Raw genomic sequence first — 12,198 nt, forward strand, 5'->3', positions numbered from 1 at the left:
TCTTTGCCATTAGATGTCAATAAAGTTCCAATAATGAGATAAAGTGCATCTGTTCCAGAGTCTAAGAGATGTTCATTTTTCAGCATTTACTTCCTTCATATACTTTGTTTTAAAGGTCTTATTATGAAAGCATAGAATGCTGGCATCCTTTAGTCTTTGAACTTAAATATATAGGTAGGAGACTATTATGGTACCAGGAATCTGATATTTGACATAGAGACGGATGCTGGGGTGAGACCCGGGGGCACAGGAACATGTCCTCCCAATAAGGTCAGCAGAGACTTGCCCCAATATCTCCTCATAGCCCATCACTGCTGAGTCAAGATGGCGGTGAGGTAATCACCGTGGACGATGGCGAAACCCCTGGCTGTGACACCCCACCGGTGAGTACAGACCCTGGCCACGAGGTGGACCCTCCCAGACCTCCTCAAATGTCAGCAACGATGGCCGTGGTGGCAGTAGTTAGACAGGGACTGACACAGCTTCAGGAACCGGCCTCTGAGACAGGAGGATAAAAGGCAGGTGAGTGCGCAATGCAGGGCCTGGTTTGGCGATTCAGTGACACTGTGAGCACTGACTTCGGGTTCATGGTTTAGGGTAATTTAAGTCCCTCGAATGAGTTCTGCAGTGTCGGCTACGAGGGTTCACAGGAATGGCCGCGGCTTCAGGACTTCAGGTAGCCTTCCACCCAAAACAGTGGTGCAGCATCTCTGTGGAAGGCTTAGGATAGTATGCCCCACATATATAAAAACATCTGTGATGGTGATTTTGATGATGAATGGGGGCAAAAACTCGTGAATTGAGAGGATTTAATCCCCTGGGCACAGAGGTCTCACATTCCTCAGCTTCCAGACACGTCCTCCCAATATTATTTTCTGTCTGGCTTTGCTCTTTCTGCAAAACCATAATGACTGTATAAGTACTGTATATATTTGTGTATAAGCCGACCCGAGTATAAGCTGACCCCCCCAATTTTGCCACAAAAAACTGGGAAAACTTATTGACTCGAGTATAAGCCGAGGGTGGGAAATTCAACAAGCTCCATATTAATATATGCCCCATATAATGCTGGACAAAGGTTAATGGTGGCCCATAACATGCCCCATATATGCCCCATATAATAATGCTGCTGCGATTTTAAAAAAAATGACATACTCACCTGTCCTTATGGCATCCTTATGGCATGGCTGGCTCACCCTCCTCCAGTGCTACTCACCCTCCTGGTGTCTGCATATCCAGCTCTGCTACCTCTCAGTCCCGGCGTCTGTATCTCCCTTGCTGTCTTTTTCCTGTGCGGTCACATGGTACCGTTCATTAAAGTCATTAATATGCGGCTCCACCCCTATGAGAGTGGAGACACATTCATATTCATGACTTTAATGAGCGGTACCATGTGACTGCACAGGAAGAAGACAGGATGGGAGATACAGACGCCGGGACTGAGATGTAGCAGAACTAGATATGCAGTTGCGAGGAGGGTGAGTATCATGTCTCCTGCTCCCCCTCCCTCTCTGGCTTTCAGGTGTATGACTCGTGTATAATCCGAGAGGGTCTTTTTCAGCCCAAAAAAGGGGCTGAAAAACTCGGCTTATACATGAGTATATACGGTATATCAACTACACTTTCAAAATATTTCTGTTCAAAATGTTGTTATTGATTCAATGTCTCATCCATACAGTTTAACATGGTTATTGTTTCATTATGGTCGTTTTTTAAAAACTTACAAAAAGCGTACAAAAACTATGTGTTCTGGGGTACACTTTTGTAATATATATATAATTCTCAAAAAAGGTTAAAAAAAATTGCTGGGTTGCATTTCTCAGCCATACAGTATTACATGTTCTTCGGTACATTTTCGGTCCTGAGCCTACGGACCCGGTCAGGTATATAATTCCTTAATTGTCTGTGTGTATTGTCCGGTCTAACCAATTCAGAGGGTGTGTCTAGAATCTGTCAAGTATCTGATAAAAACTATTTCATACTGCACTAGGGCTACTAGAAACAAAACAGAGCAGAGTACAAAGGGGGTGTTCACACTGGGTTATCACCCTGGTTCCGACCTTAGACGGTCGAAGAAGTTATTGGTATATATATATACACATATAGGTGCTCACGTCCGGCCATACGCCCACAGTATAAACTGGGCCCGGTGACGTGAATGACACGGTAATTTTTAAGGAAAGAGGTGATTACTAATTTTTCCCCCCTCTGCTGAAATATCAACCACCTATCTAGAGGTGATTACCACTATTTACTATACCTACAGTGACAAAAAGCCCAGCCCTAGTTGCCTTGGTAACAAAAGAACAGTGAAAGGTATAAGTAATACATTCATAATAGTTTTTTTTTAATGTTTGAAGTATTGATGCATTGTTGTGACACGCCTGTCCGCAGCTCTCATATTGGATATACTGCCATACTGGTTAGACTGCTATTTCAGCTGCATTTCCTGAATCCAAAGTGTTTAACAATCACGCTACATTATCTGTATTCAGTCCGGAGGATATAAAATATAGAGTGTAATAAGTTGTTTTATAGTATACACACAGTAACCCTTCAAGCATATTTATAATTACGGTAATCTAAAAGTTTAATTGTCTGCCTTATCTGCTTTGCCTGTCTGCTTTGCTGTTTTGGTTGTTTGCATACGTGATTGTTACCTCAGCCAGCCTGAAAAAGAAAAAAAAATATAGATAGGGAGACGTACTGAGCAAATTCACTGTCACTCTGGTTCCGGTCCTGCTCTCGGCTTGACCGATGATCGCAGAAGTCTGAACTGTGTCTCTCCCAGTGGGCAAGTGGGAGTAGGGGCTTGAATACTCTGAGTGATTTTCCAACCTCTAAGTGGTTGGTGACTTCTTGCGGGTTTCCCACCGGACATCATCTGGCTAAGATGATGGTGTTTTAGCTGCAGCATAGGTTCATAAGTTATATGGGTGGAAGGGTAATTTCAATTACCGTGTTGATGTGACTGAGTGATTGCTCTCTCTCCCTGAAAAGTATGGTTTGCCCAGGTGTAGATTTTTCACCTCTACAAATCAGGCTGGCATATGGATAGGTAAATTGTGAATTGTTTTGGTGTCAAGGATTCACAGTATTTGATGTCAGAACCAGTTTTAAATTTATTGTCTTTTGTCTTTTGTAGTGTGTATGATTTGCCGGCAGGAGGCGTTCTAGCATGTGGTTAAAATTTTTGAATACATTCTATGTGTGTATACATATATATGTTGTGAAATTAGAGAACTGGATAAACTAGTTTTGTTCTGCATACTATAATTATAAGGTTAGTTGTTAAAAAAAAATTTGTTCAGGTAGAAAGAGAATTACTTGAATGGTAATTGCTTGATTTGTACAGATATCTCTGTGAGATACGAGGTCTATTGTTACTTTTTAGTTATTGTTTTACTAATGTCACTACATTTCTCTATGAGATGGTTTTCTTTGAAATGTTTTAGAGCGAAAGTTTTGAGGAAACAGAAATTTTAACAATTTATCAGGTATTTTTATACTACGCAGTTTCTGGATACACAAAATTTGTAAAATACTCTGGTGTTAGTTGTTGGTTAATTCCCTATATTACTGTGTTCAAGATAGCTAGACATCACTATGTTCACTGAAGACCCCTTTACTCGGACATAAGGAGTACATACAGCTTTTACAGTCACATATCCAACTGTTCATAACCCCGTGAGAATTTGTTTCAAGACGCCCACATACATATGTTTTTCAGATATACTCAGAATTCAGATTATAGAATGGGTGGGAGCAGTCAGTCAATATCTATAAGACAGATATGACCCATAGTGGAGTGAGAAAGAAAATGTACGTTAAGAAACCCTCCGATCACGAGGGGAGGAGCATTAGATAAGAAGGGATAGAAGAATGTGTTAATGAGTAGAGAGCAGCGTCCCAGCCTCAGGTGTTATAGAATCATAGAATCATAGAATCTTAGAATCATAGAATTATGAGGTGTTACCGGACCCTGAAGCATTTTATAAGATGGCAGAGGAAGTTAGGAAAAAAGGGCATGAGGAGAGGAATATAACAAGATTGCTGAATTTTGTGCAAAACAAATATTTACACAGGAAGATGTCAGTTGCAATATCTGCATTACATTCATTTATACTTCTATATACATTCCCGATGACTGGACGTGTGCCAGCCGTCAAACACAGAATGCAGAATATCGTGAGACTTGTTCTGACTGTTAGATGAGCAACCCAAAGAGCCGTACCTTCTTTCCAACTATTTATATAGATGGCACGTCTTATGCTACATCCTGTCCAGCATCCGTTATAGTTTTATTAATTAATGTAGTTTATGAAAAGAATAATGAAGAAAAAGATGAATATGACATGGAGGTATATAAGTAAACAGAACCGGAGGAGACAGGAAATAAATAGCTCAGACTGATAATCTACAGTATTTATCGTTATATGGTGAGGGGACATAATTATCATCATCATCTCTTAAGCCTCAAAGCTCATACTTTTGTACACAATCTACTCCACACAAGGACTCCTGGAAATACCAGGAGACAGATACCCTAGTAAGCAGCTTGCCAGACCCCTCATTCTCCAGGATGTCATGCAGGGAAAAGGAGAACCTGTGGATAGTTTCTTCCACCGATGTAACAAAAAGTTTCTGGATCTCAGATTTGAAATGCAAATTAGTTCCCAGTTGGAAGAAGCTTGACACCCACCAACATCAAGCTCCAGATTTTAATAGGGTATTGGCATACTGAGTCCACAACCCATGAAAGTACGTATTCTCTTACAGCTCGCCGCCCCCCCACAAAAATACAATAGAGAAACAACATCTCTCACCCAGACAGAGGTTGAGGATACTCCTCTCAAATTCCTGGTGGGTCCTGATGCAATCAGAAGAGTAATCAGGGATATTGATCTACTTGCTGAAGAAGTATGTAGTCTTTTCTTTTTTTTTACAGGACACATCTGTAGATCATGTGGGCGTTGAACTAATGGCACTGATCCCAGACTCAATATTGGCAGGCTGAAAATCCAGTTTGTAAAGGTGGGGCCGAAGCCAGTAGCCCTGCTGCCAAGGAAATTGCAATATTCATCCTATTTCACCCTCCATTTCATAATTTGCAATTATTTCTATGAAGTTATGGATAATACATGACTTATGTGCTGTCAATGAAGTTATAGTACTGAACACATCTATGGTACCAAACCCACACACTATGTTTTGTTTTTATCAATTCTATTTATTTTTCTATGGTTCACGGTGATTGACCTGGCCAATGCTTTCTTCAGTTTATTTCTACATGCTGCAAGCCAGTACCTGTTTGTTTTCACACGAGGGCCAGCAATATATTTGGACAATGATGCCTCAAGGGGCACAGTATAGCCTCTCTATGTTCACCCGAGCCATGACCACGGTCCTGGAGCCCTGGAAGAGGATACATCCCACAGCCACTTCGTTTTACAATATATATGGATGACCTCTTCCCCTGACTGAAGACAGCCAAGCCAATACTGCTCTTCTACACATGCAACCTTTTTTATAACTATTTCAAGACTTTCCAAGAAGGTAATCAGTGTGTTTTATATGCTAAATTGCAATCACATTTTCACAGCTCTAGGACTGTCAGGCTATACCGAACTGTTTTGTCTTTTTGTCATGAAGAAGCCTGACCATGTAAATGGAGTCCTAACACAGCTTCACAGAGGAAGACAATGCCCTCCTGGCTTCTCCTCTCCAAGACTTGACCAAGTGACTTGTGAAGTCCAAACCTGCATGAGAACCGTGTTTGCAACCCACCTGTGCTGGACAAAGCTTCTGATATTTTTTATGGGTCACCAGTTGAAGATCCTGGCCCAAAGCACCTGTCTGCAATGCCCTACTCTGCTCCCGGACAACGTCATCATCTCCAGATGTGCTGTCCATAATCCAGCTACTCTTCTACCTCTGCCAAAGGGGGGAGGAAGATGGAGGATGAAAACCACATCTCTGACACATTAGTGGAAGAGGTAGTCGACTCTGAAATGGCTGAACGCAATTGTCTTGCTGTCATGAGGCAAGAGAACACCTGGAAGATCCTGACCTGATGCTCTTTGTGGATAGACCAAGGTATGCAGACCAAGAAGGCCGTTTGCACTCTGGTATAGCAGTAGCCACAGAAGATACATGCTGCCAGCAAAACCACTGCCTATATCCAAAAGGCAGGACCGCAGGCCTCGACAGAAGCATACGAGAGGTCCACTCAACATGAAGCTGTCAAGATCAATCTGGAGGGAAAGAGACTTCATCACGGCTAACGGAACGCCAGTCTGACACCACAAAGCCATACAAGAATTAATGGAGTCCTTGTTGACGCCAGGAAGAGTTGCGGTGGTAAAAGTAAAAGCACACACACTGGAGACACTTCAAGGGAAGCAGTGGGCAACAGGCTAGCTGAAGTAACAGCAAAAGAAGCAGCAGTAATGCCGGTTGACACGGAAACAGAGGAAAAGGAATAACACTCCAGAAACAAGTATCCAAGGAAGAAAAGAAGAAATGGACCTAAGATGAAGTTATACAGGATGAACAAGGAAAATTTAAGGCCTCGCACAAAACTCTACATACTTGATGCTATACAGGAAACAGGGGTCATAGCATAAGAGTTTAGTCTTTCCCTTGGGTCACATACACGCACAAATACACACACATAATAGCAGTTCCAACAAAACTCAGCCCTATAAGATCCTACTTGTAAATATTCACAGTTTAGGATTATATTTTGTTCTTTATAATTGCCTATATGTAGACTAAGTTTAAAAACATGTGACTAAAATGCATTTTCGAGTCTTTTCATCCATCCCAGATCCTGAGGACATAGGAGCCCACCAGATCCTGCCCGGTGACTGAGTCCTCATCACCAAGAGGTTCAACAGACGTACCCTTGAACCTAGAGATGACAGCCTGTTCCAAGTCCTGTCAACTATCGCAGCAGTCCATGGGTCCTCGCTTCCCACTGCAAGGAGATGCCGGATCCAGAGTCCAGTAGCAGCTGCCACTCTTCATCCATCTGGCACTTATCCTTTTCCTAGCTCAAGGGGTAGTCAGTCAACAAGGGGTAGTCACTCATGAGAAGGGCATACTGACTTTCTGGTATAATGTCTCCACCCCAAGAGTAACATATCAATTTGACTACTGTCTCACAATAAGAATGTCCAGGCCCCATGGCACAGTTTCATATCAGGTTTAATACACAATTCATCTGTGTCACTACTGCTGAAATAGGGGAAGGTTCAAACTGGGAGGATTAGTCTCTTGTTGGGTGGCACACTGGTGAAAGTGACTAGAGACATCAACCAGCCCAGGCCCTACAGCGAAGGGACAAATGGGGAATAAGCCTATTAAGTCACATGACCCTGTCCAAAGCCCATTTTAAGGGTCAGAGTGGCCTTCCAGATGCAATACTCCCCGTCACTACCGCTCACTGCCCCAAGGAGGGATGCATAGTTCTGTACCTCACCATTGAGAACCCCTCAGAGAATGAGCAAGGGTTATATGTACTAGGCTCAAGTACTAAACTTGGGAGGGAAAATGGTGACACAAAAGGTAAATTTTGGCTAAGAAGCGTAGATACCAGTGGGGGCACACAGGGAGCACCTGACAAATTCAAAGTCTAGAACGAAACAATAGTTGTGTTTAAACCCACCATCCCCGTAAATAAGAATGCAAAGCGGATAAACTATTTATACAATAATCAACAACGGTTTATAAAATACACTGGGGATGCCATAAAGGCAATTATTGACCCATTAAGTTTGCAAAAGTTATTTTATGTCCTTTGATCATATTTTCTTTAATTCTATGCTGCATAGTTCCATGCCTTAAGAAAATGATGATGAAAACTATGGAAACCACAGTGATGACCATGCATGCCGATTTTGAAGATCCCCTGTATGAAAGATGTCCCGATGAAAACATGCAAGCACCACCTCCGGAATATGCCTGCTTGAAGCAAACCAACGAGGGAAAGTCCAGGATCTGACTTCCTCCTGTGCAAAGTCCGTTAGGAGGGGGTCCATCTACTAGAGATGGGTCGTCTCGTATATACGGTGAAGATTAGTTAGTTAGGTTCCAGCATTGTTGAGATAGGTAGGCCGGGAGGACAGATCGATAGGTTCGATGAGATTAGGGTTTTGATTTTGCATATCTCCAAAGGAGGGACTGTTAAGGGGAGAATATATGGCACATGAATATCTACAAGAATCAAAACTGTATCACTATATAGTGGCTTTGTAGAATATTAGGATCATGTTGCTTTAAGATATTTCTGATTTTCTGCTGAATTATTTCTGTGCATGACCCACCTAGGCTTCATATAATACCGCAATACTGGGTGGATCGGGTGGATCGGGCTAAAGAACAATACTTATGTACACGGTGATTATGTAGCATATGAGAACAGTAAACAGTAACTCAGAAACGTACATAGTGATATGTAGCGGCATGGGAACGGTAAATACTAACTTAGAAATGTACCCATGATGTAATAACACAAACTCTGTATAAAAGCTGTTCATTTTTGGATTAAAGACAGAGAAGAATCATACTGACACGATACACCTTGTCTTGTGTATTCTTTTCTCCGTGCACATACAATCTCTACCAAAGATCCAATTTGGCCACAGACAATTAAGACGGGCCACACCCTAGTGCGGCAGAAATCAACAGGTACCGTTCATTAAAGTCATTAATATGCGGCTCCACCCCTATGAGAGTGGAGACACATTCATATTCATGACTTTAATGAGCGGTACCATGTGACCGCACAGGAAGAAGACAGGATGGGAGATACAGACGCCGGGACTGAGATGTAGCAGAACTAGATATGCAGTTGCGAGGAGGGTGAGTATCATGTCTCCTGCTCCCCCTCCCTCTCTGGCTTTCAGGTGTATGACTCGTGTATAATCCGAGAGGGTCTTTTTCAGCCCAAAAAAGGGGCTGAAAAACTCGGCTTATACATGAGTATATACGGTATATCAACTACACTTTCAAAATATTTCTGTTCAAAATGTTGTTATTGATTCAATGTCTCATCCATACAGTTTAACATGGTTAATGTTTCATTATGGTCGTTTTTTAAAAACTTACAAAAAGCGTACAAAAACTATGTGTTCTGGGGTACACTTTTGTAATATACGGTATATATAATTCTCAAAAAAGGTTAAAAAAAATTGCTGGGTTGCATTTCTCAGCCATACAGTATTACATGTTCTTCGGTACATTTCTTGAGTGTATTATCCTCCAAAAATGTTTTCAAAATTTTATTGTTATTATATTGCTCACCCATAGAATATTCCATGCTCTGGAGTACATTTTGTTGGTATATAACCCTAAAATAAGTTTTCAAAATTTATCAGTATTATATTGCTCACCCAAAGGGTATTACATTTTCTTGGGTACATTTCGTTGCTATACTTTAAAAGCCTCCAAAAACTTGTTTCAAATTTGTCGGTATCATATTGCTCAGCATGAGGAATTACATAGTTCGAGCAGCGAGCACACGAGCATTTTAGTGCTCGCTCATCTCTAATAACAAATTACACAGTGCTACAAATTTCAGGGAAGTTCTTTTATTGTATCTTAAAGATTTTGATATGCTGAACACATTCGAATATGTGCTCCATTTTTCTGTCAATAAGGCCATGTGAGGGCTTATTTTTTGCGGGACGAGTTGGACTTTTGAATGACACCATTGGTTTTACCATGTCATGTACTCGAAAACAGGAAAAGAATTCCAAGTAAGGTGAAATTGCAAAAAAAGTGCAATCCCACACTAGTTTTTTGTTTGGCTTTTTTGCTAGGTTCACTAAATGCTAAGACTGCCCTGCCATTATGATTCTCCAGGTCATTATAAGTTCATAGACACCAAACATGTCTAGGTTCTCTTTTATCTAAATGATTAAAAAAAATTAAACTCCAAAATTTGCTTAAAAAAAAAATTGCGCAATTTTCCGAGACCCGTAGCGTTGCCATTTTTCGGGATCTCGGGTTGGATGGGGGCTTATTTTTTGCGTGTTGAGCTGACGTTTTTAATTATACCACATTTGTGCAGACACATTCTTTTGATTGCCCATTATTGCATTTTAATGTAATGGCGCGGCAACCAAAAAAAACGTAATTCTGGAGTTTTGATTTTTTTTATCTCTACGCTGTTTAGTGATCAGGCTAATTCTTTTTTTTATTGATAGATCAGCGATTCTGAATGCAGCGATACCAAATATGTGTAAGTTTGATTTTTTTTATTGTTTTATTTTGATTGGGGCAAAAGGGGGGTGATTTGAACTTTTATGTTTTTTTATTTTTTTATATTTTGAAACAATTTTCTTTACTTTTGGCATGCTTCAATAACCTACATAGGAGGCTAGAAGTTGCTATAGCGCGTTCGCCTCTGCTACATAGAGGTGATGCTCAGATCACCTCTATGCAGCAGAATTACAGGCTTGCTATGAGCGCCGACCACAGGGTGGCGCTCATAGCAATCTGCCATCAACAACCATAGAGGTCTCGAGGAGACCTCTGGTTGTGATGGCAATGCAGTGATAACCCCCGATCACGAAACAGGGGTCGTCGCTGAGCATATTTCTGGACCGGCGTCCGGAAGTGCATTTAAATGCCCGCTGTCAGAGTTTGACTACTAATAGGCGTGGGCAGATCGCGCCTATTGCGGGCACATGTTAGCTACTAAAAACAGCTGACATACCTACTTTAGTCTTTGCATCTTTAGTCTTTGCATCACTTATTCTTGGACATTTCTGTCGCAAGTAAGAAAAGGCTTCCGATTCTTTGTTCATTGCTTTGACAAAATTCTTCATAAGCCCAAATTTAATATGCAAAGGAGGGAGAAATATCTTTGCTGGATCAATGAGAGGATTATGTTTAACATTCTTCTGTCCAGCAACCAGGTTTTCGTGGCGTGACCAGCCCCTTTCTAAAATAGTGCATTTCTCGTGCACAACTGTCCCACTCACAAATAAAACAATACTTGGTATATCCAAGCTGCAGTCCAAGAAGAAGTGCAACAACTTTTAGATCCCCACATATGTCCCAGTTATAATTTCTATAATTAATGTGGGTCAACAGTAACTCCATATTCTCATATGTTTCTTTCATGTGTAAGGCATGTTCAATAGGTACAGAAGGATAGATATTTCTGTTGTGCAGTAAAACAGCCTTCAGACCTAAAACTGACGAGTCAATGAACAGTTGCCATTAGAGATGAGCGACTTTGCCTTTTTTCTGGTCGAGTCGGGTTTCATGAAACCCGACTTTTGCAAAAGTCGGGTTGAACGAAATCGGCTGACTATAGGGAAAAGTCGGAGGCCGACTGAAACACGAAACCCAATGCAAGTCAATGGGGAAGCAAAGTCGGCAGGGAGTGGAGGACAGTAAACACACCTACAGTGCCCATTTCAATGCCAAAAACATCAATTCTTATAACTGAAGCTTGTCAACCTTAATTTACTTCCTAATAATAGTTACGCATTGAAAACTGGGGGTTATTTGGCTAAAGTTGTGGGGGGGTTGGGCTGGCTCCAGGTTTTCATGTGCCCTGGGCCAAAGAGTGTCAGTGCGCCCCTTTAACACATGACACAATTCATGATGCTCTGATACGCCACAGAAATATAGGTATAGTACAATGACACATACTTCACTGCTTACATGACATGACTGATCTATTTTAAATTGTACAATAGCTCAAAAACAGGACAGTATATTACTCCAACAGTGTTATGGCCACCACATTGTGCGCCATACAGAATAATGAGCCCCATATATTTCTACATACCAAATAATTAGTCATATAATATTCCACACAGTATCTGATGAGCTCCACATAATGCTCCGTATATAATGGGCCCCATTTGTAATGCTCCAGTGTATAATGGGCCCCTTAGATGCTGCTCCAGTGTCTGATCTGCCCCATTTACACTGCTCCAGTACATGATGGGCCTCATGGATTCATGGATGATGCTCCAGTGTATGATGGGCTCCAATAATGCTCCATATATAATGGGCCCCATTTGTAATGCTCCAGTGTATAATGTGCCCCTTAGATGCTGCTCCAGTGTCTGATCTGCCCCATTTACATTGCTCTAGTACATGATGGGCCTCATGGATGATGCTCCAGTGTATGATGGGCTCTAATAATGCTCCATATATAATGGGCCACATTTT

General features: G+C 41.4%; 1 long non-coding RNA gene across 1 annotated transcript; it reads left to right on the plus strand.

The window, feature by feature from the left end:
- The first annotated feature begins 1,419 nt into the window (after positions 1-1,419).
- Positions 1,420-8,578, plus strand: LOC141098786 (uncharacterized). Its single transcript, XR_012234359.1, has 2 exons — positions 1,420-1,478; positions 4,949-8,578. It is a non-coding gene; the product is annotated as an uncharacterized lncRNA (long non-coding RNA).
- Positions 8,579-12,198: the final 3,620 nt, after the last annotated feature.

Source organism: Dendrobates tinctorius, unplaced genomic scaffold, assembly GCF_039654945.1.
Source record: "Dendrobates tinctorius isolate UK_male_01 unplaced genomic scaffold, ASM3965494v1 ptg000095l, whole genome shotgun sequence".
NCBI classification, from domain to species: Eukaryota; Metazoa; Chordata; class Amphibia; order Anura; family Dendrobatidae; genus Dendrobates; species Dendrobates tinctorius.